The sequence below is a fragment of the Myotis daubentonii genome, chromosome 10, assembly GCF_963259705.1.
Source record: "Myotis daubentonii chromosome 10, mMyoDau2.1, whole genome shotgun sequence".
NCBI lineage: Eukaryota > Metazoa > Chordata > Mammalia > Chiroptera > Vespertilionidae > Myotis > Myotis daubentonii.
In genome coordinates this window covers 29,510,890-29,532,874 of record NC_081849.1, presented here as the reverse complement: position 1 = coordinate 29,532,874, position 21,985 = coordinate 29,510,890, and the positions used below count along the sequence as shown (strand labels likewise).

Genomic DNA, 21,985 nt, shown 5'->3' with positions numbered 1-21,985 from the left:
TAAAATATATTTTAAAAAATAAATAAATAAATAAAAGTGAATACTCAAGTATCAAAAAATAAAGAAATAAAATCCAATTATATATTTTTAAAATACTGACTGAACAAATGGCACAAAATAATTAAAAATAAAAGTGTAGCAAACAATTCTCAGATAAAGTAAAAGAGAAGAAATAAAAGGGAGCACCGTGAGTTTCATAAAAATTAGAATTACCAGCAAAACATTTTAAACAGAATAGTAATAATTAATTATGTATAAAATTCAAAATGTGTTTTTAAAAAACTATTAGAATTTGACCAAAACACAATAGGTGAAAAAAACAACAACACACAAATACAGCAACAGATCAGGTAGTAAAAAAAAAAAAGAAAAAGAAAAAAAAGGAAATTATAATATAATCAATATAGGGAATGAATATATATGAAACGTGTGTGTGTGTGTGTGTGTGTGTGTGTGTGTGTGTGTGTGTGTGTAACTGGCCCTCTTCAGTAAAGAATAGAATCTTTTTTTCAATTATCCAAATAATTAAAAAACTAAAAAAGTGAGACAATTTAAAAAAAATACAATTGTATGGCCACATTTCTGGCCAAAATGCAATAAAATTTGAAATTTATAAGAAAATTTTAAACAAGAACAAACCCAATAAATGTATAGCACTTTAGATCTTAAAAAGTAAAGTGATCATTGGGTTAAGAGAAAAAACAAACTATAATTATCAACAAATACTATTATTTGTTGAACATTTGATTTTTCTGTCATTGTACTATATCCTTACAAGTATATTATTTCTTTTAATCTTGCAAAGCATATAAGGTAAGTAATTTTACTATAAATTACAAGTGGATACTATGAGTTGGAGTTCCTTTCACAATATGTGCAGAAATCAAACCCAAGCCTGCTTCATTCTAGGCCCAGGTTCTTATTAACCATGCTATATTTTAAAATTTTAGATGAAACCAAAGCAATTACTAGAGCCAAATTCATAGTTACAAATGATCTCAATACCAAATAAGAAGGATTTTTTAAAAAAGAGCTTAGCATTTAACTCAAGAAATTACAAAAAGAAAGGAAACAAAAATCCCCATTAAATTAGGAAGACATAACTACAAAAAAATGAGTAATAAATTATAAAATCAAAAGCAATAGAATTATTAAAATTCACATAATTCTGGTAAGGCTTACCAAAACTGCATGATAAAAATGTAACTAAAATTAGAAAAAGAAAATTAGCAATTTGTAGAATAATTAAATTTAACAGAATCATATGTACAATTATGTGATAAAATTGTAAGCATTTTCATTAAATAAATAATCAATAGGGAATTCATAATTTACCAAAATTCATGAATGAGGGTATATAAAATATGAATAATCAAATGACTTAGAAAAATGTTATACTTATAAAAACTTTATAGAAAAGAATTTGAGCTTTTTACCAAAAGTGCTGGGTCATTCAAATATTTAAAGAACTGATAATTCTCATGCTCTATAAACTTTTCAAGAGCATAGGGAAAAGAGGAAACCACTAATTAATTTCATATAATCAGTGTTACTGATATAAGTATGAGCCAAATAAAACTCAAAAAACATTTTTAAATTTTAAATTAGTCTCAGTTATGAATGTAAATGCACAAAGCTTTAGTAAAATACTGGCAAATGGAATTCAACAGTATATTTAATAGAGTAATATATCATGACAATTAAAGTCATTGAATTTGAAAATGTGTTAATAGAAGGAAACTAAAATTTGATACATCATCTAACAGTTCCAATAAGAATATTACATACACAAATCCCAATGCAAATAAAAACAAAATATTTGATAAAAGACAATTTTTAATATCATATATAACACCTACCTTAGATCAACCCCAGTCCCATCTTAGTAGTAAAAAAAAAAAAAACACCCCAAACTAATAGATTTACTGTTAAACTATAATAAGAGGGATTGCCTCAACATTATTATTGTTTTATAACAGTAATATAGCTATATTAACAGTTTTATAACAATATAAACATCAGCCCAATTCAAAAAGATGTTAAATTAAAAAAAGGTATATATTGCAAAGCAAGGAACATTCTTTCATTAGTTATGAATTATATACTTTTATATCAACTAAGCCAAATGAATTCAAATTTTAGAAAAAATGCATTGATTTTGTATGACAGACTCACCTATTAGTAGAACTCCTGCTATACATAACTAAAATCCACAAATAAATATTTTAGTTATACCCGTCATTTTTAATTCGCTTTTACAAAGATAAATCTTTTTATAGTATTTCCATCCTAATAGTGTACATTGTGACACCAGCTTTAATAATATTCACAAAAACACATATATTTTGATGCAGAAATGACAAGTTTGTCCTTATTTTTGAAAGAAAAAAAGAGTAATTTTCTTTTTAAGAATAAGATTTGCATATACATTATGGAAGATACCGACTTAATTCCTGGGAAGATGGGGTTAGAAGTGTCCGCTGATTGTGAACAGCTCAACAGCATGGAGTCCTCCAGGTTGGTGTATCTGAAAACGTGACCCACCTGGAGATCCATGGTGTCGAACAATGAACTTTCCAAACCAGCAGGGTCTCCATAAAGGGAGGGGAGCGCCTCTTCACCATCGTTGGCTGGAGAACACACAACCTACGTCTACACTAGCCCAAATCAGTTTCTGTCCTTCGTCTTCTCTGTTAGAATTTCCTCCGTCCATTCTCCATTTCTGGCCCATTTTTAAGCTCCTGGCTCTGATGTATGTTTCCCAGACTCCAGATTAACCCCAGGTCTGAACATTTTACCTTTGATAAAGAAAAATGAACATGAAAACTAGAAAGAAATTACAGGTTGTGCCTACCTTATCATGAAGATCCAGAAAGTACCAAAGTGTGGCTGTTGTATAACAAATATAGTAAACTGTACTTGGTGACCAAATATTTGCACCTTGCTTTGGAATTTAGAATTTCAAAGTTCAACTACTATATTTGATTGAAGTTTTCTATATTTACACAGCAAAGAAAGGATGACCTGCTAATTGCCCTGTGTAAAAACTGATCTAGGATTGGGCTGCAACCAACTTTCAAAGATCTACTTGTTTACGATTTGCTCTTTTACGTTCAGGGTTGTCTTAAAGCTGTTCCATCTTCACTGTAGTCTGTTCCTGGTGCCCCTGGAGCTGCATTTCCTGGGATTTGTGGAATCTACTTTTGCTCTGCTTGCTCCTCTGTGTTCCTATGCTCCTCACAGATGGGCACACCAGCTGCTCCAAAGCCCTGCAGTTATATCTCCCACAAACATCGCCACTGTCCCTATGCTGGACTAAGGTGCAGGGAGACCAAGTGCCTGCACGAGTTCAAAGGACCAAGAAAGTAGTGTGTTTAACACATGTCACAACAAAAGGTCACAGAGAGGCAAAGCAACCTTGAGAAAGAAAAACGTGGTTGGATGCATCATGATCTCTGATTCAAAGCATACTATGAAGTTACCATAATCAAAACAATAAGGTACTAGCACAAAAACAGACCCATGAATCAATGGAACAGAGAGACCTCAGAAATAGACCCTCACTTTCTATGGTCAATGAATCTAATACGAAGGAAGCAAGAACATATAATGAACAAATAACAGTCTCTGCAACATATAGTGTTAGGAAAACTGCAGATACATGCAAAAAAAGGGGGGAGGGGACTGGACCACTTTCTTATACCATATAAAAAATAAACTCAAAATGGATTTGACCTGAAACCATGAAACTCCTAGAAGAAAATGTAGGCAGTAAACGATTTGATTATCAGTCTAAGTAATACACTTTTGGATAGTCCCTTTAAACAAGGAAAACAAAAATAAACAAATGGTACTTCCTAAAACTAAAAAGCTTCTCAGCAAAAGAAACCTTCAACAAAACAAAAGACAACCTGCTGAATTGGAGAAGATATTTGATAAGGTATTGCTATCCAAAATATGTAAGAAAACTCAATTAAAAAATTAAACAATCTGATCAAAAAATGGACAGATGTTTAAGCGAAATAAGCCAGTCAGAGAAAGTATCACGTGATCTCACATATATGTGGAATCTAATGAACAAATAAATTGATGTACAAAAATAGATCTAGAGCCCTAACCAGTTTGGCTCAGTGGATAGAGCATTGGCCTGCAGACTGAAGGGTCCCAGGTTCGATTCCGGTCAAGGGCATGTACCTTGGTTGCGGGCACATCCTCAGTAGGGGGTGTGCAGGAGGCAGCTGATCAATGTTTCTCTCTCATCGATGTTTCTAACTCTCTATCCCTCTCCCTTCCTCTCTGTAAGAAATCAATAAAATATATTTTTTTAAAATAGACCCAGAGACATAGAAGAATGAACAGACAGTAGAACCTCAGAAGGAAGACAGGGGAGGGTGGGTGGGAAGAGATCAACCAATGAACTTGTATGCATACAGTGGACACAGATATTGGACTGGTGAGGGCCTGTGGGGGAGGGGCAGGGGCGGGTTGGAAAAGGTCAATGGGTGAAAATGGGGGACTTATGTAATACTTTCAACAATAAAGAGGAAAACAAGTAAAAAGGCACTATTGAACAACAACTAATAAAAAAGGGGCAGAGGACATGAAAAACATTTCTCCAAAGATGGCCAACAGACATATGAAAAGATGCTCAGCATTACTATCACCAGGGAAATGCAAATCACAGACACAAGGAGATATCACCTCACACCTGTCAGAATGGCTATCATCAAAGTCAACAAATAACGTGTTGGCGAGGAAGTGGAGAAATGGGAACCCTTGTGCACTGTGGTGGGACTGCAAACTGGTGTAACTACTGTGAAAAACAGTGTAAAGATTCCTCAGAAAACTAAAAATAAATCTACCATATGACCCAGCAATTCCACTTCTGGGTATTTATCCAACAACAACAACAACAACAACAACAACAAAAACATGAATTGAAAAAGATATATGAGCCCACATAATTATTATAGCATTATTTACAATTATGCGCTGACCCGCACACGCACACACACACGCACGCACACACATACACACACACATACACACACACAATGAAAAGAAAATGAAATCTTACCATTTGGGGCAGCATGGATGGACTATAGGGTATTATGCTAAGTGAAAAAACTCAGAGAAAGACAAACACTATATGGTTTCAGTTACATATGGAACCTAAAAACAAAACAAAACAAATAAACAAAACAAAACAAAAACAGGTTCATTGACACAGAGACCAAAGGGTTAACTACCATAAGGAGGGGCTGAAAAGATGAAGGGGAATCCAGCCAATAATATTGTGACAAGTTTGCATGGTGACAGAGGTTTATTAGGATTAGTGGGATGATCACATTGTAAGTTGTAAAAATGTTGAATCACCATATTGTATACCTGAAACTAATATAACCAAGATAATATGGCATAATAACTATAACAAATAAATAAGTAAATAAGTAAACAAATAAGTTTAATCCACTTGCTTCCGATTTTTAGATGTTAACTGGGGCTATGTGTATTATTTTTCAGTGAGACATAAAAATTAAAATGTATATTCCTTTGGAAGACACAATAGGTTAACTGCTCACCTCTTATGAAGGTGTTAGCTAAGTCCAAACTCTTCTGAAATGTATACAAATTATTAATTCTCAAAATAATTCTAATTATCAATTACTAGCAGCTGGCTGCAAAAACAGATAGATGAAGACAGATAGACAGTTGAGTTTAAAAGAAAGCTCATAGTATGAGTGTTAATAGTCAATAATTATTTTCATATTTTGATCCGAGAGTAGGCTTTGATTGAGCAGTAAGGACCCCGAAGCCTGTTGAAGGTGGAAAGAACAATGATCTGGTAAGAGGAGGCTGAAGTGTTAAAGACAGCTCTTCATTTATCTAATCTAGTTTAACTTAAGAATCCCATTCCATTATGCACTGGCAGTTCTTCCTCTCTGGCCATGCATTAGCTTAGCATAGTTAGAGGTAGGCGCACACACTCTTGTGGAAGAAAACCTGGATTTCACTCTCACCTTGGGGCTTTAACAATTTACAACCAGCAACATCTTAGCAAGTCACTTACCCCCCGAGTTCATGCTTCTCCGTGTAATATTTGAAAATAATAAGTTTTGTGAATAAGAGAATGTACATGCAAGTTCTTTGTAAGTTGTAAAGCTTACACATTTAAGAAAAATTTAACATTGTTTTAATAAATGCAACTGATCGAGAAGCGAAAGGGTTGTGTCCTTACCACAGACAGGATTAAACAGCATCTGTATGTTCCTAACAATAGTAATGGAAAGAAGGAGGAAGAGTGACAGGTGGGAAAGGCCACAGTGGGTTCATTAACATCTAAAGACCATTGACATTTGTGTCCCTACCCTACAGGCTCATGTGAGCAGCTGCTGCTGGCCTGTTTGGTTCACCCCAGCACAGCCCGTGATAGATGCTACATAACTATCTGGTGGGTGAAGAAATACAGGCTTTTCTTCCCTGTTGGTCAGTAATCAGGGTGTCTATTTTCATATCTGCCTAGAAAGCAAAACCACAGTGACACTGGAAACCTGCCATTCAAGCAACTGAATTGCCTCACTCCATTTCACCTGAATACAGATGCAAGCCCACTGTACCTTTCCACTTTTCCAAGAACCAGGGGCCACTGCTCTATGTCCTATATGCAATTCAGAATTGTTTGGGTCTTGAAAAGATGTTTTCACTTTCCCAATGCAGTGGTCTCTGTATGGGGGTTCCTACAGTCCAGGGGTGATGAAAGATAACCTATTGGTTTGCAGGAAGAATTTATTTTTATCTTGTACTTGAACAAATGTGCATTTAGGCTATTATATACTTAATCAAATGATATCCCAACCATCTATATAATTTATAAATACGTATACATTTATTAATCAGGGCTCAAAATATTATTGTGATTAGAGGTATGTATGGACATCCTCCATACCCACCCATGACTCTCCTGTCTTCCAGTGTCCTCCTGCCAACTTTCATACGCCTGCTTGGCTTCTCTGTGTCTGAGAGCTATTTCAGGAACCTCGGAAGTCTGCTCTGCCCACCTCTTGTGAAAGCTGGAAATATCCCAGGAATCTCCAGCCCCTAGAAACAGCCCTCAAATGGTGATTATTTCAGCCAATGGTATAGTAGTACCCCAGCTCCTGCAATCCTCAAACAAGATAATTACGAGGCTTGTGATATTGCACCATTTCATAGAATTTTCTACATGTTTGAGTTCTAGTCACCCTCTGAGGTGCCCAGTTTAATAGAAAACCTTTTGTTTGCTCCCTGCCCTTCCCTGTTTCATGTCTCCTTGTCTCTATATAGCTCCTGGCACTTACTTCCCAAGCAGAAGTAGGGTCTTGTTTCTGAGAGAACTCCAAACCAAAACAGGTGTGAGGTCACAACCATTCAGATGCGACTGCTCCAAACATGGCCCTGTTTTCGTGGCGATCAAGGCAATGTGCTCACTATCACTGACCAAGCAAAACCAGGCCCGTTTTCCGTCTCTATGGCATTGTGTAATTGCAGTGGGTAGAATAGCTAAGAAACAGGCAAGAAAACTTGGCAGAAAAAGTTTAGGTCTGTCCTTAGACTGGTTTAAGGGTCCCTTTTTTCCCTTTCACCAGTGCCTCTAAGGTTCACACTGGGCTGCTCTCAGGTTCTGAGTAGAAGGACATGGTGGTGACGACAGTATCAGAAATAACCCTGCTTTCGTTTTGCTGGAATTACTTTTCTCCCATTAATTCACACAAACAAAATTGTGGCTCGCAAGGTTGCTGTGTTTGTTTTGTTTATTTAAACAGACTTCAATGCCTCCTGGAAAATGAAAGGAAAAATAATGACGATAATAAAAACTAAGCACTCCCGATGAGAGATGATTCTTCTTGAATCAGATACTTTTCAGTATGTAGCTTCCCTTGGGAATTTGCAAGAGTGCATCCAATTCTAGTATTTATCACCTAATCCAAGGCACTGTCTTTGAATCTTTCCTTCCAAATATTAACTCTGAAGGTTATGATGTTCTTAAAAATAGGCTTTTGAGTTCAAGGAACTATCATATGGGAGATGGATTCCTACACTTTATATTTTACAATGTACATGAACACCTTAGGAAGAAGGATGAAGAATTTTATATTCTCTACATGCATCTGCTGTGTTGTTTCTAAAGGGAGTGGTGGAATACTTCTCAAGTACTTTAAATTGATGCCTTCTTAATTGCTTAATTTGAAGGACACATATTCTGGCTCTCAGTGACATGAATTAGATGCATACATGTTACACTTCTTAGCCAACAGTATGCAAAGATGTGACATATCTTAGAAAATTTTTCATATTGTTTATCTCACATCTGTAATAGGTGGAGATCAGGCAGGTTAGTAAGAATCCCCTGATAGCCCCACTACAAAATCCACTGAGTTTAGAATCAGTGGTTAAGATTCCTCTTGGGGTAAAGCTGCTCATTCACATCAAAAAGTCAATGAGCAGTCATTTGGCACAAAGTTCTCTCAGGTGTAATGGACATTCTCCCTGCCCACCTGTGACACTCATGTCTTCCAGTGCCCTCCTGCTGGCTTTCAGATGCTGACTTTCCGGTTTTTCCAAGTGATGGAATTTCAATACGGAATCAGCTTTTCTTTTTAAGTAATAAAGAGCAACATATGTGTAGAGCCCCTGGAAATTGTTCATCTTTTGAGAGCAATGGCCTATGCCCTCAAGCCTTAAAATTACACAAATTATAAAGTATGAGAGATTACTAAGAATATAATCAAAATATTGAAGTTCAAAATCACAATGTTCCTTGGTAATGTTCATGAAAATAATAACTGTGATGTTTTGAATTTATGTAGCACAACAAATTCACAATAAGCCATAAATCAGCCAATACTACTTCATCACATAAAATTTTCTCTCTATGTAACTTTTTAGAATATTCTATTTTTCAATAATTGTTTTATGTATTCTTATGTTAGCAACCAGATTTAAAGTTCTTTGAACTCTTTCACTACTGTGTCCATCTCGATAGTTAATAGTGTTGGATTTCTTTAACAAATAAAAACAGATTAATATACCACTTTGTGTAGCCATGTCATACCACCAATTTGTCTAACTTTAGAATCTACTGCATTCAATATACACTGAATAAATCCTTTATCTTTCTTTCTATTTATTATGTGTCAAGATATGTTTTGTCCTTTCTGGTCAATTATTTCTTTCTCTAACCTTGAAAGTGAATTAGTCACTGGAACTGATCCTTTCTCTATCAGAATCACAGAAAGGCCTTCACATATTAATTAACACACACACCAACACATAGTCTTAGTGAAATAACTAACCTCATGAATGATATAATGAATACACACAAAAAATGGTTATTGATATGAAGTAAACAATCTCTTCTGCTGGTCAGTGGAGATAGTTCTTGTCATCAATTTAAGAGTATTTTCTAAATTTAACACTGTGCTTAGAACATTTAACTACTAATGAATTTTTATTTTTAATTCTACAAGTGCATGAAGCTAAGGTGAGGTTCTCAAATTAGTATTTAAAAAAAAACACCCACCATTTGTATGGACTATGAGAAATACATAAACCTTGAGAAAAATATTTCACATTCTTCAGTGTTAATTCTAACATTCTGTTCTGCTAAATTCATTTTCAACTCTTTGGGGAAATAGCTAATGACCAGAAATAAGATCACGTGGAATTTATTTACTGCCATCACAATGTAGCCACTGCTGACATCAGTAACAATCCCGAGGTATTTCAGAGAAGACCATTTATCCCACTATAAGCCGGCCTTTGAGTTTCCACTATAGAAGGGAGCACAAAACAAGTTAGGATGGTGATTTTGGATAGAGATGACACTCAGAATTTTATTTTCTTTTGTCCAGTATTCTTATGTTTTAAAAAAACTATTAAGAACACATTGAGGAGAGATATAAACAAAGGACAAAAAGGGGAGAAATTATGATTAGATTTATAGGAAAGTCAAAATGATGCCATGCAGATATGCAAATAGGAGCTCTCCCTTTTAAAATACCACAAAAGCTATACCTGCTTTTACTTTTCATGACTAGTATTAATGAATGCTAAAAATGGCTCTAACAGTGGTGCCACCCCAACCCTTTCATTGTACTCTGAGTTGCACCTAAGTATTCAGCAGGCAAACACAGGAAACAAAAGCAGGGAAATGAATAAAAGATAAACTGTTTTCAATTAAGAAAAATGCCCTCGCACTGCTTTCCAGCTCAGGCACTCATTTATTACAAATCTGCTCTCTCTCTTTTTTTTTTTTGGCACCACTTGGTAATTTTACTTCCTAAAGGGATACAGCATGAAGGCTATTGAGCTGGAAGCAACTATGAGTTCAAATAACCTGTTTATATATGAATACATAAATGCAATAGCAGTTTTACCATGAATATGCTGGTAAATTCTTCAGTCTAGATCTCTCTACTAAGACTTGTAGACCCCATAGCATACCCTAAAGCTCCTCTAACCTGCACAGTGTTTCTCAAACTCAAATGTTCAAAACTGAACTAAGTTTAGAAGACTGGCCTCATCCTCATAGCCCAGTTGGCTATCCCAGAAACCTTCTGGTCTCATATTTTTTGGCTAACCTACCATCACTGCCATCACTACCACCACACTTACCCAATCACCCAGGTCAATCTATCTTGTCTCTTTATTTTACTTTTTTTTTTAACTGCAGAATTTAACTCATTTACATTTTAAGTAATTATTGACACATAATCATTTATTATTGAAAATTTTAAAATAAATTTTTCTGGTTGTTTCATAGATTCATTGTTCCTTATTTCTTATCCTGCTGTTTTTTAATGTATGTGTCTTGACGCATCTTGGAATAAGTATAGTTTGACTGCTTTACCCTGTCTCTTTAATAGTTTTCCAATCCATTTCCTCCAGCTTCAATATTGACTTAATTTTGAGACCATCTTCCTTTCTTATCTCATTTATTAATCTGGCCTTCATCTTTTCAGTCTTCTTGCTAAAATCATTTTGTATTCTTCAATCATAGTCATTTCTTTTAAACACAAATCAATCATTTCTACTCCTTGGTTAACTCTTTAAAGATATTTCACTTTCCTAAACTCAACCTCGTTAAGGCAATATGAGCCTTAATATCTGTCATTGCCAGCTTATGAAGCTACATATTCCCCATCAATTTAGTCGAGTTGTTCTGAACTACTTTCATTTAGCACACATCATGTTCTCCTCTCTGGCAATCCTTCAGCCTCATCTGATATTTTATAACCCTAAAGATATCCTTGTGTACTGTTTATTTTTAGCCAGAACCACTCTAAATACACAGGTATGAGTGTACCTGCACACAAAAGGCAGAAATACTAACTCTAAAAGCACTCAGCCTTATATCTTTCTGGGTTGTATGGGCTTACTATTTACTGAATAGTCATCTAGCCTGGAGAGTACCACATTGTACCTAGAAAAATAACCCATCCTAATGAGAAAATTAACATTGCCTTTAGAGGCACTGGGAGATTTCATTATAATGTTTTCCTACCTCTTGTTTAGATTAGGGAATTCAGGGAATTCCTGAGAATTCAGAAAATCAACATTTACTTTAACCTTTCATCAGCATGGGGAAATCATGTTCTTTCTCTGAGAGAATTGTGACACAGGGCTTTTCTTTGTAATAGAAAACTGAGGCTGACTTTCCAACTGTCTCTGATGAATATCATCTCATAGATCTCTTAGAAGTCGTCTAGTTCAATCCTCTAATTTCAATGTGAGGAGACTGAAGCCCAGATGAATATCACAGTCTCTCTGAACATATCTACTATTATTGTTTTAATTTTCTTTCAAAACATCTTGGAGGTTATTTCCCCATAGCTCAAATGTTTTCATTTTCCTTTTGCATTACCTGTGAAGAGATAGAAAGATAAGTCCTAGACTTATCTTTTGAAGCTCTGGATTATATGATGCATGAAAAGGTAACAGAAATTTTATGATCAAGGAAACAGTCAACTCAAGAAATTCCCTCAACCTGACACAAACCACCCATTCCCTAGCCCCCTGGAAGGTGTATCAAATTAATTGTTCTCACTCATGGGCTACAGCTTTAAGATTTTCGTGGCCAGAAGCAAAGCTTTATATTCCTAAAATTACTGGAGTCCAATCCATATTTTACATGATGGTGACTGTGCCTTTTTTTCATTTACTTATTTAATTGAACATCAAGTTGATTGAGAATACTGCTTACAGGTGCTTGAGCATCCCACTGGATTCTGTATTTTTTAAAGGTGCAAAAGTGGTTTTACAAGTGTGTTTCATTAAGCAAAGCAAAACTGCAACAAAACAGAATCTCATCAATAATCGTATGTATGAGCAAAAGGGCCTATTAATCCATCGAACATAATTTGGCATTTGAGCCTTCTGCCACAAAATGGAAAAGTGATTTACCAAAGTAATATATCATTTTAGGGGCTTGGGGGTAGGGTGAGGAGGGTATAGTAACAGAAAAGTTTAAACTGAGTCAATCTTGCAGCCAAAGGAGATAGAGGGTAAGGACAAATTAAGACCTAAACTCACAATTGTTTACTAATGGAGCTATTAAATTTAATTTGAGAATCCATCTAAGAAGAATAAACTGAGTCATAGACAGAAACAGCATGGCCAGAAAAACAGAAACATCAGAAAATATTCACAGAACCCAACTATCAGATCTGCATTTTAAATATAACTCCTGCACTAATGGAGGGATGGGAATGGAATGATGAAAGAAGGGCGGTAGCTCCAAGCTCACATCAAGAAGAAAAATTGGAGGATTAAACTGCTAAAATCTGGAGGATTACAAATTACATTTTATTTTAAGAGGCTTCTGCAAAGTTGTTAGGATGAAGATTCTCATTATAGATGTTCAAAATATCCATTATTCATTATAGGACATGTAAACTTTATCAAACTGGAAACGAGACCAGTTGTAAGCACACAGTTTTATATTTCTACCCACAGCCCCAAACTGAAGATCAAATAAAGAATAATATTGTGAAAATATAAATAACTAAATAACCTTGTGAAACTATACTATTATTATTTCTAGGAATATTTGAATCCATAAAGATAAAACAGTCTGCTCTAATCTCCTTTGCTGATTCTAGAAAAAGTTTCCAATTCTAGGATGCAAAGTGATGCCTAGATATTCCAAAGCTGTGTGAGTTAATGCTGAATCAGGAAAAAATAATGGAATCAAGATGCAGTACAAATGTAAAGCTCATTCAATGATAGACTTCAGTTGGTTAGTTTCCTTATGTCCATAATTGACAGCAAAGACAATCAGGTCCTGTTGAAGGAATACTGTCTTTTCTGAAGAATTCCTGGGGATTAATGGATAGTCAGAGTGAAGAGTTGGATGCTTAAAAATACTACAGGATCGGTGCACAAAATTCGTGCATGGGTAGGGCCCCTAGGCCTGGCCAGCGATCAGGGCCCATCTGTGGGGCAACTGAGGGGGCAATCGGGGGGGCCCTCACTGGCACCTGCCTTGGCTGGCCTGGAGCCACCTGCTCGCCATTCCCGTGCCCCGCCACCGCTGGTTGCCTCCCTCCTTGGGGCAACCTGCGGGGAAATCAGGGGGCCCCTACTGGGACCTGCCTTGGCTGGCCTGAGATCTGTGGGCTGGGGAAAGCTTCTGCATTGAGCATCTGTCCCGTGGTGGTCAGTTCACGTCATAGCGACTGGTCATTCCACCAGTTGTTTTGCCATTCGGTCAATTTGCATATTGGGCTTTTATTATTTAGGATAATAGCTTACATATTGTTAGTTTTAAAACATTAAGAATATTTTTCTGATTGAGAAGTAAATGCATATATATTATAAAAATTAAAATAGAACTCCAAAATATATAAAGTAAAAGTTCACCACAAGCTTAAGAAAAACATGGGTGCCACTGTCAGTAAAGTGTAGGGAGATAGAGCTTGAATAGTAAGGTGGGGGGTGGGGGGTGAGCAGAGTGGAGGACTGTTCCCAGAAGTCTGATGTCAATGTCAAGGAGGCAGCTTTAAAAAGAGAGAAGAGTGGGATAAAGAGGTTTTTCTTTGTTCCCTAGGTCAGAGGATAGAAGAGACATGACCCCTCGGTTTACTGCAAAGGAGCTTTAGTAGGAATAAAGTTCCTTAGACATCTTCAAATATTTACTAGTTTTCTCCATTTTGTTGCTTTAGCCCTTTTCATTTTGGGGCTCAGATTAACTTACTGACACCCATTTGTTTGCTTGCTTGCTTTTATGTTTAGGCCATAATTATTTATTCTGCTCATGCTGTGGATCTTTTTTGGTTTATCTTGAGATTTGTATATTGGTTTGCACCATCTTGATATTCAGGGACCACAAAGTATGATAACCCAGCTAGGGTCTCATAAGACCAATATCTCACTGAAGAGTTAGATGATAGTTTTCCTTTATTTGTCACAAAAAATAAATCTTGTTCATTCTATCTTCTTAAAATATACTCTTGATTCATATAACAAAGAAAGGAAGAGAACTGACATTAACTAAATTAAACGAAGCACAACTTACCAACTATCAATAACTTAAGAAAAAGGAATTCTCTAAAAAGAAAAGAACTGTTCAAAGCATGCGCCTTTCCCCTCATCTTTCACAGTTAAGCTTGGCGTTTATCTAAGACAATAAGATTTATTCATTTATTCAACCAAAGTTAAGCTCTACTGTACACCAGATACCATTTCAGACCCCGTGATGTAGTGGTAAATTAGGAGGCTCTTGTCCCTACCTTCTAGTGGGATATTAAAAACATAAAGTAAAAGTTACATAAATGACTGCATTACATTCCAGGAAGGCAATAGCCAAGGTGCTAACACGGCTCATAAGCCAAGCCATTCTTTTAGGCTGGATGCACCGGGAAAGAAGGCTTTTGGTGGAGGGGCAGATAATCAGACTGAATAATAGGAAGGTGCTTTCCGTGCTGATCATGAGAAGGTTCCCTATGCAGAGAGCAGTATATGGCATACTCTCCATGCAGAAGCCTCAAGGCAGAAAAGGGCATATGTTTAAAAAACAACAGCAACAAACACTGAAAAGCAAATAAGTGTGGGCTAGAACCTGATTGAAGCAGCTCAAGACAAAAGAGGTGGGAAGTTCTAGACCTCGCACGGAAGGCCATGATAAGGAGTATAACAAAGAAAGAAAGGGGAGAATAAAAATGAGTCATCACAAACACTCCCTCAGCCTGGTAATCAAGCTTTAATTACCATCATCAATAAGTCATGCTGACAGTGTTGGAGTCCAAGGCAGGCTGCCCCCAAACATCCTACGTGGCATATTGGTTATTTTGAATGAAAGTTCTGGAAAGGTAACCGGTGATGGAAGGGCTGGTTGACCTTCCATTGTCTCCTTGGAGCAGGAAGTGAATTTCCCCTGTGCAAGGTGCCCTTTTTGCTGCAAGGGGGCTGAGAGAGACATTCTGATCATGAGTTAAGGAATTCAGGGTGAAAGCCTGCATAAACAAACTTGGTACTTCTTACTAATTTACTACCCCAAACTCATTCTGTTTAGATTACTCACTAATGAGCACTCAAACATAAGTTTCTTTGTTCTGTCAGCTCTTCAAGCATTTCTTGTTTCTTTGTCTAAGTTATAAATAGCTTTCTGCTTCCATCCTTTCTTTGAGCATCATTTATGATCTCCTGTGTGCATATCTCAAACTGGTTTTTCTCCCATTAATCTGGTCTTGTTTTGATTGTATTAGTCCAACATAAGAACTCAGGAGGGGTAGAGGGGTGAGTGTCCCCCTCTCCAGAAATAGCCTCTACCCTTAATCTTCTGTGGTCTTCCTTCCCAGAAAACCATAGCCTTAGTCTAACCATGCAACATCAGACAAACCAAAATTGAGGAGTATTCTACAAAATACCTGCCCAGGACTCCTCAAAGCCGTTAAAGTCACTAAAAAGGAAAGTCTGAGAAATTGTCACAGTATCAGGAGCCTGCAGAGAAAGAAACCACAAGTACATTTATTGTGGTATCTGGAAGGAATATCAGTAAAAAGATATTGGGTAAAAATGAAGGAAATCCCAATAGAGTATGGGCTTTTGTTAATAATAATATATCAATATTGGTTCATTAGTTGTGTCAAATGCATCACACTAATGTATTTAACAACAGAGAAACTAGGTGAGGGGTATATGGAAACTCACTATACTATCTCTGTAACTTTTCTGTGAACTCTAAAACTATGCTAAAATTAAAACATTTATCTCAAAAAATGAGTCCTAAAGTTTCCAGACTTATGGTGGTGCCATTTCCTGAAATGAGAAAGGCAAGGAAACAGAGGAGGGATGGATGCAGAATGAGAGGAAACAGGTTTCAAGAGGCAGCAAAATTTTACTCTAGACCACTTTAAGTCAGAGATATGGTGAAACATCCAAAGAGGGAGGCCAGACAGGTGGGAATGGCATTGTAATGTTATTTACCGCAGCCAAGATATTAAAGCAACCCAAGTGCTCAATAGATGACTCGGTAATGAAGACGTGGTACATATATACAATGGAGTACTACCTGGCTACAATAAAATAAAATAAAATAAAATAAACTCTCACCATTACTACAACATGGACGGACCTACATGGTAATAGGCTAAGTGAAATAAATCAAACAGAGAAAGACAAATGCCATATGATTTCACCTCTATGTGGAAAAGAACAAAATAAACAAAACAGAAACAGATTCACTGATACAGAGAACAGATGGAGGATTGTCAGATGGGAGGGGGTTTGGGGCTTAGATGTAAAAGGTGAAGGGATTAAGAAATACAAATTGGTAGTTACAAAATAGCCATGGGGATGTCAAGTTACAGCATACAGAATATAGTCAATAATATTGTAACAACTATATATGGTGCCACGTGGGTATTAGAATTATTAGGGGGAATCACTTCATAAATTATATACTTGTCTAACTACTATGCTGTACACCTGAAACTAATATAAGATAATATTGCATTTCAATTGTAATTGAAAAATAAATAAAGCAAAATTTTACAAAATAAATAAACAAACAAAAAAGGAAGTAGAATGGTGGTTACAGGAAGTGGTGAAGGAGAAATGGGGTGTTACTGATTAATGGGTACAAAGTTTCGGTTTGAGATGATAAAAGTGTGGGAGATGGATGATGATAATGGTTACACAGCAATGTGGATGTATCTAATTCCACTGAACTGTGCACTTTAAAATAGTAACTTTTAGGTTAAGTATTTTTTATTCAATAAAAACAGTGAATGGCTCTGGGTAGTTGGAACACAAGCACTTATTTTCTAGTATCCCTTTCAGTATTATAAATGTAATAACAAAGAAGAGCGAAGTACACACACACACACACACACACACACACACACACACGCACTCACAAATGAGAAGTGCTGAAAAGAACAATGAAGGTGGAGAGGGACAGCTGTCTACAAGGCGTGTCTCCCTGAAGTAGTGACTTGCAGTTGCTTGACTTTTTCTAAGGGTCATTTCCCAGAAGGTCTTTTCTTTAAACACCCCTGAGGCCTTCTATAACTTGCTCCAGCTCTTACTGGCTCTGTGATCTTATGTTACTCAACCTTTCTGTGCCTTGTTTTCCTTATCTGTAAAATGGGATAGTATTAATCTTGCAGGTTTGGAGAAGGCTGATGAAGGTAAATTATACATAGAACAGTTGGGCCTTAAGATGTACTCAATGAAGGGCAGCTTTAATTACCATACACAGTGTCATTGGATGGAGACATCTGTCATAGTCTCTCCAAGGTGAGTGAAGTCAGAGGTGCAAAGCCTGCGTCCTGCACTCTCTTCAGCTGGAAGGTTCTATTGTTACTCAATAGAGCCACGCCTGTGGTTCCTGGTTCTCCCTAGAGCACTCTGGTCAACAGAGTTTCCTTCTGCCTCTGAGTCACCGTTCTCACTACTGCACAACATGGCAATTTCCTTTCTTGAGGCTGGACATCCTCCGGGGATTCTGCAAAGAAAAATTACTTACTTTGAAAGGTAGCTAATGCTCACAAAATATGCTGTTCAGAACCTTCTTTTTTCTCAGAATAGTCTGATCAATCTCCGTTAGTTATTCTTAGCTGTGCACACACAGCAGTACCTTGCCTGGTGTTAGAGGCAGCTACATGAAGAGCAGAGGTGATGTCACAGTCCTGATTCCATGGGCCCACATCTTTCCTTAGATTACATCTCAGTCACCTTCTTCCCCAAGCATCTCAGCAAGACACACGCCCAGAGCTTCCAGAAATTATATTTAAGTGCAAACTAGACATTTCTTAATTCTCCCCAAGATTAGGAATATATCACCTCCATTTTAAAGGAATTTCCTTGACAATTTGGAAATAACTTTAACCTATGATCTCAGGTTAGAAAAATATACCTGCAGGAATATTAATTGTAAGGTTCATGCTGGAGTTTGGAGAAAAACAATTAGGAACATCTGGATATAGGGTGTGTTGGACAGAGAGAATTCCTTATTCCTCAGGGGTGAGCCTAGTCAACCGAGGAGGTGGCCAAAGTGCCATGTCTGCTTCTTGTTTGTGAACGTTCACTGGGTCCAACGGGGATAAGTCAGTCAGTCTAACAAGAAACATAATTTAAAGATACAGTCAACAGCCCTGGCCAGTGTTGCTAAGTAATTAGAATATCAGACTGAGCACAAAGGGTCTTGGGCTTGATTCCTGATCTAGGGCAGGTATCTGGATTTCAAGTTAGCTCCCAACCCACTCTCTTAGCAAAGTAATGGAGAAAATATCCTCAGGTGAGGATTAGCAAGACGAACAAACAAAAAGATACAGTCAACTCATAAAAAAATAGCAGCCCTGTAACAGTACTATATAGCTAAACAAACCAAATAAAGAGTTGGAGGTTTTATCTGAATCTAAGTTTTTATGAATGGTAATAATAATTTTAGCATACTCATTTGCATAGCATTTTGAGTGTTTGCAAAATGTTTCCGAATGTATTTCTTCTGACTCTTGAATAAGCTCAGGAAGTCAGAAGTATAGCTATTGGTAACATCCATTACAGAAACGAAGAAGCTACAGGGTTAGGTGAGGTCTGGAGGGCCGCCGTTTTGGAGAAAGGTGCAGTGCACCTGAATTGTAAGAATTGACTTGTTTCCTGATTCTGTCATATGTTTAAAGCTGATACTGGACAAACTCTTAAATAGTCATATTCCCCACCTGGAAATCAGTAATAACACCTACCTCACAGGATTGCACAGAAAGCAATAGATGCAAAAATAAGCATGAAGTCAGTAAATATTCAGCAGGTATAAAATGGTCATTGTCTTCCTTAGCTCAAGAAGCAAAGCTACCTGCCAAGGGCTAGAATTCTGCGGTAACTGAGCACACTGCTACCCCTTCTCAGAACATCACCTACCCATCAGTGTTGAGTAACATAACAATATCGAAGAGCAACAACTAATTCTGAAGGAAATGAGGGCCACACAAAGTGGGCTGTGAGACAGAGAAGTTCTTTTCTTGAATAGGTAATCACTTTTCATTGGAAGAATCACATCAACATTGTTTGGAAACTCCCAAATCACTTTATTAACCAGAATAACTTCTTACAATTTTCCCATTGGAGGAAATAAAACACATCATAGCCCCACTTTAAATTAAGAGAAACCATGAGGCACAGGGCTCATCAACAAACAAACAGTCTGAAGAGAAAAACGCTAACCTCTTTTATCTCAAAATGTATTCCCTAGCAGAGAGCTTTTGCCCTGGAGATTGAGGACTGATGATTGGTGTGACTTGAAAAATATTATTCCTATTCATGTATGTAATTCCTTTCTGAAAACCTGCTAAAATAGTTTGCACTGAATTCCCATACCTTCCAACATCACAGGTCAACATTTCACTTTAGGCAGAAGCAAGGATGACACCAGGAAGGTTCCCAGGGGTTTCACATCTCTGCTCTCCCCGGCGCAGGCCTGGGCAGGACTGTGAACATGTATAGGACACCACAGGGAAGAGGGGCATTCATCTCCTACCCATTTTAAGAGGCTCCATACTAGGGACCCACAGACTAAGCTATGACTTGATGCTCTAGTCTTCTTGGGGGGGATGGCAGCACACAGGTCAAGTTCAACTGTTTAAAGACAACAGAACAAAGCAGCATGCCTAGCAGAGCCAAGGCAAGGAAGAAAAGGGGAATGGAGATCGTTCATCTTAATGCAGCCCCGAGGGAATAGCAGCTATCAGTCCCAGAAAGCTGTCCTCAAAGCTCCCCAGAGGATATTTTATGCGCCCCCCTGCCCCGCCCTCCCCCACCAGAGGATTTGGTAATATATTATCAGATCCATCACCCCATTTTATTTTAACAAAAACTCCAAAGTTTGATAATAACAAGTTGAGGAAATTCAGGATTAGCAGTCTCAGGTGCCTTGCCCAGAGTGATATGGCTTGAATGAGAATTCAGAACGCCCAACTCCTATGCGGTGGTGTTTTCTGAGATATATATCATATATATATGATAATATACCCGCTACCAGAGGATTTTCAAATCTTGTAGGTAGCTGTCCTTCAGATCTACTTCCCCCAAACATCAAAGCACCTCCCAAGGTGGGGGCATTTTCCTCCCCACTCTGCTTCTTCAAATGCAAAATGGGGCCACAGTCAGATCACAAGATAGTTCTAAGTAAAATTAAAAGTATATATCCTTATCACATGCTCTCACTCTTGTGGAATCTAAGTAACAAAATAAACTGATGAATGAAGTGGATCCAGAGACAGGGAAGCATGGAACAGAGTGGGGAATCTTGGAGGGAAGGTGGGAGAGGGTGGATGGGTGGGAGATAATCAATCAAGGACCTTATATGCATATATGCATGGCCCATGGCCACAGACAATGGGGTAGTGAGGGCCTGGGGCTGGGGGAGGGCCAAAGGGGGTCAATGGGGGGGAAAAGTATTGTTAATACTTTTAACAATGAAGAATTATTTAAAATATATAAGCTTCCCACTAAGTGTGTGCGTGGGGGCGGGGGTGGGGGGGTGGGGGGGGGACTGCTTCACAGAGAACAAGCATCGGATACTTCATTGCCTCTCCTGAGTGGATATGGGGTTTCCCTGGGAGGGAGGGAGATTCCTTCCTGTGGGTCAGTGAGGCTTTGAGTTCTACAGCGAAGTCCCTGTTCTTTGAGGGTGAGTTGATTAAAAAAGAAAAATTTGGACCTATCATTCTTAATTGACTTCTCTGTAACCCAGCTAGAGGATTTATTACAGATGAGTTTGCAGTTGACTTTTGTTACACACTCAAGGGCACTTCTGGCAAGAACGCAGTGGGTTTTCTATGGGGGAGGATGGAAAACACCACCGCATAGGAGTTGGGCGTTCTGAATTCTCATTCAAGCCATATCACTCTGGGCAAGGCACCTGAGACTGCTAATCCTGAATTTCCTCAGCTTGTTATTATCAACCTTTGGAGTTTTTGTTAAAATAAAGTGAGGTGATGGATCTGATAATATATTACAAATTGTAAAGGGTGTTTTTTTCCTTTAACAAAGTATTGTTTATTTTAAGTCATTATTAGCAAACCCACAAATATGACTTCAAGAAAGTGGTAATCAAGGGCAAAGATGAAGAGCTGGACCTGAGTTCTGAAACCCAAACTGAGACACCTGATCCACTAGGGACAAGTATGGATAATGGAATACAGAATTTGTCAGAGACACCTCAAGTTACCCTAACGGTTAGTGGTCGGCAAACTGCGGCTCAGCAAACCGCAGCTCGCGAGCCACATGCGGCTCTTTGGCCCCTTGAGTGTGGCTCTTCCATACAATACCGACTTCTGTGCATGGGCCACGAAGTTTCAATTGCACTATGTGTGCGCGCCTGCACGTGGTATTTTGTGGAAGAGCCACACTTAAGGGGCCAAAGAGCCGCATGTGGCTCGCGAGCTGCGGTTTGCCGACCACTGCCCTAACCCTAACCCAAACCACAAGTGGTCAGGCCACAGTG

General features: G+C 37.6%; 1 protein-coding gene across 5 annotated transcripts in view; it reads right to left on the bottom strand.

Annotated features, from left to right (window-relative positions):
* CHRM2 (cholinergic receptor muscarinic 2) overlaps window positions 1-21,985 on the bottom strand; it is a 136,737-nt gene that overhangs the window by 97,095 nt on the left and 17,657 nt on the right. For 2 of the 5 annotated variants that reach the window (XM_059711886.1, XM_059711888.1), the window contains exon 1: window positions 2,855-2,933. The exons of 2 other annotated variants lie outside the window; for them this stretch is intronic. The gene's annotated coding sequence lies outside the window, so the exon portion shown is untranslated. Of the gene's footprint in view, window positions 1-2,544; window positions 2,834-2,854; window positions 2,934-21,985 lie in introns of those variants that run through there. One more of the 5 variants, XM_059711887.1, reaches the window with a different exon arrangement.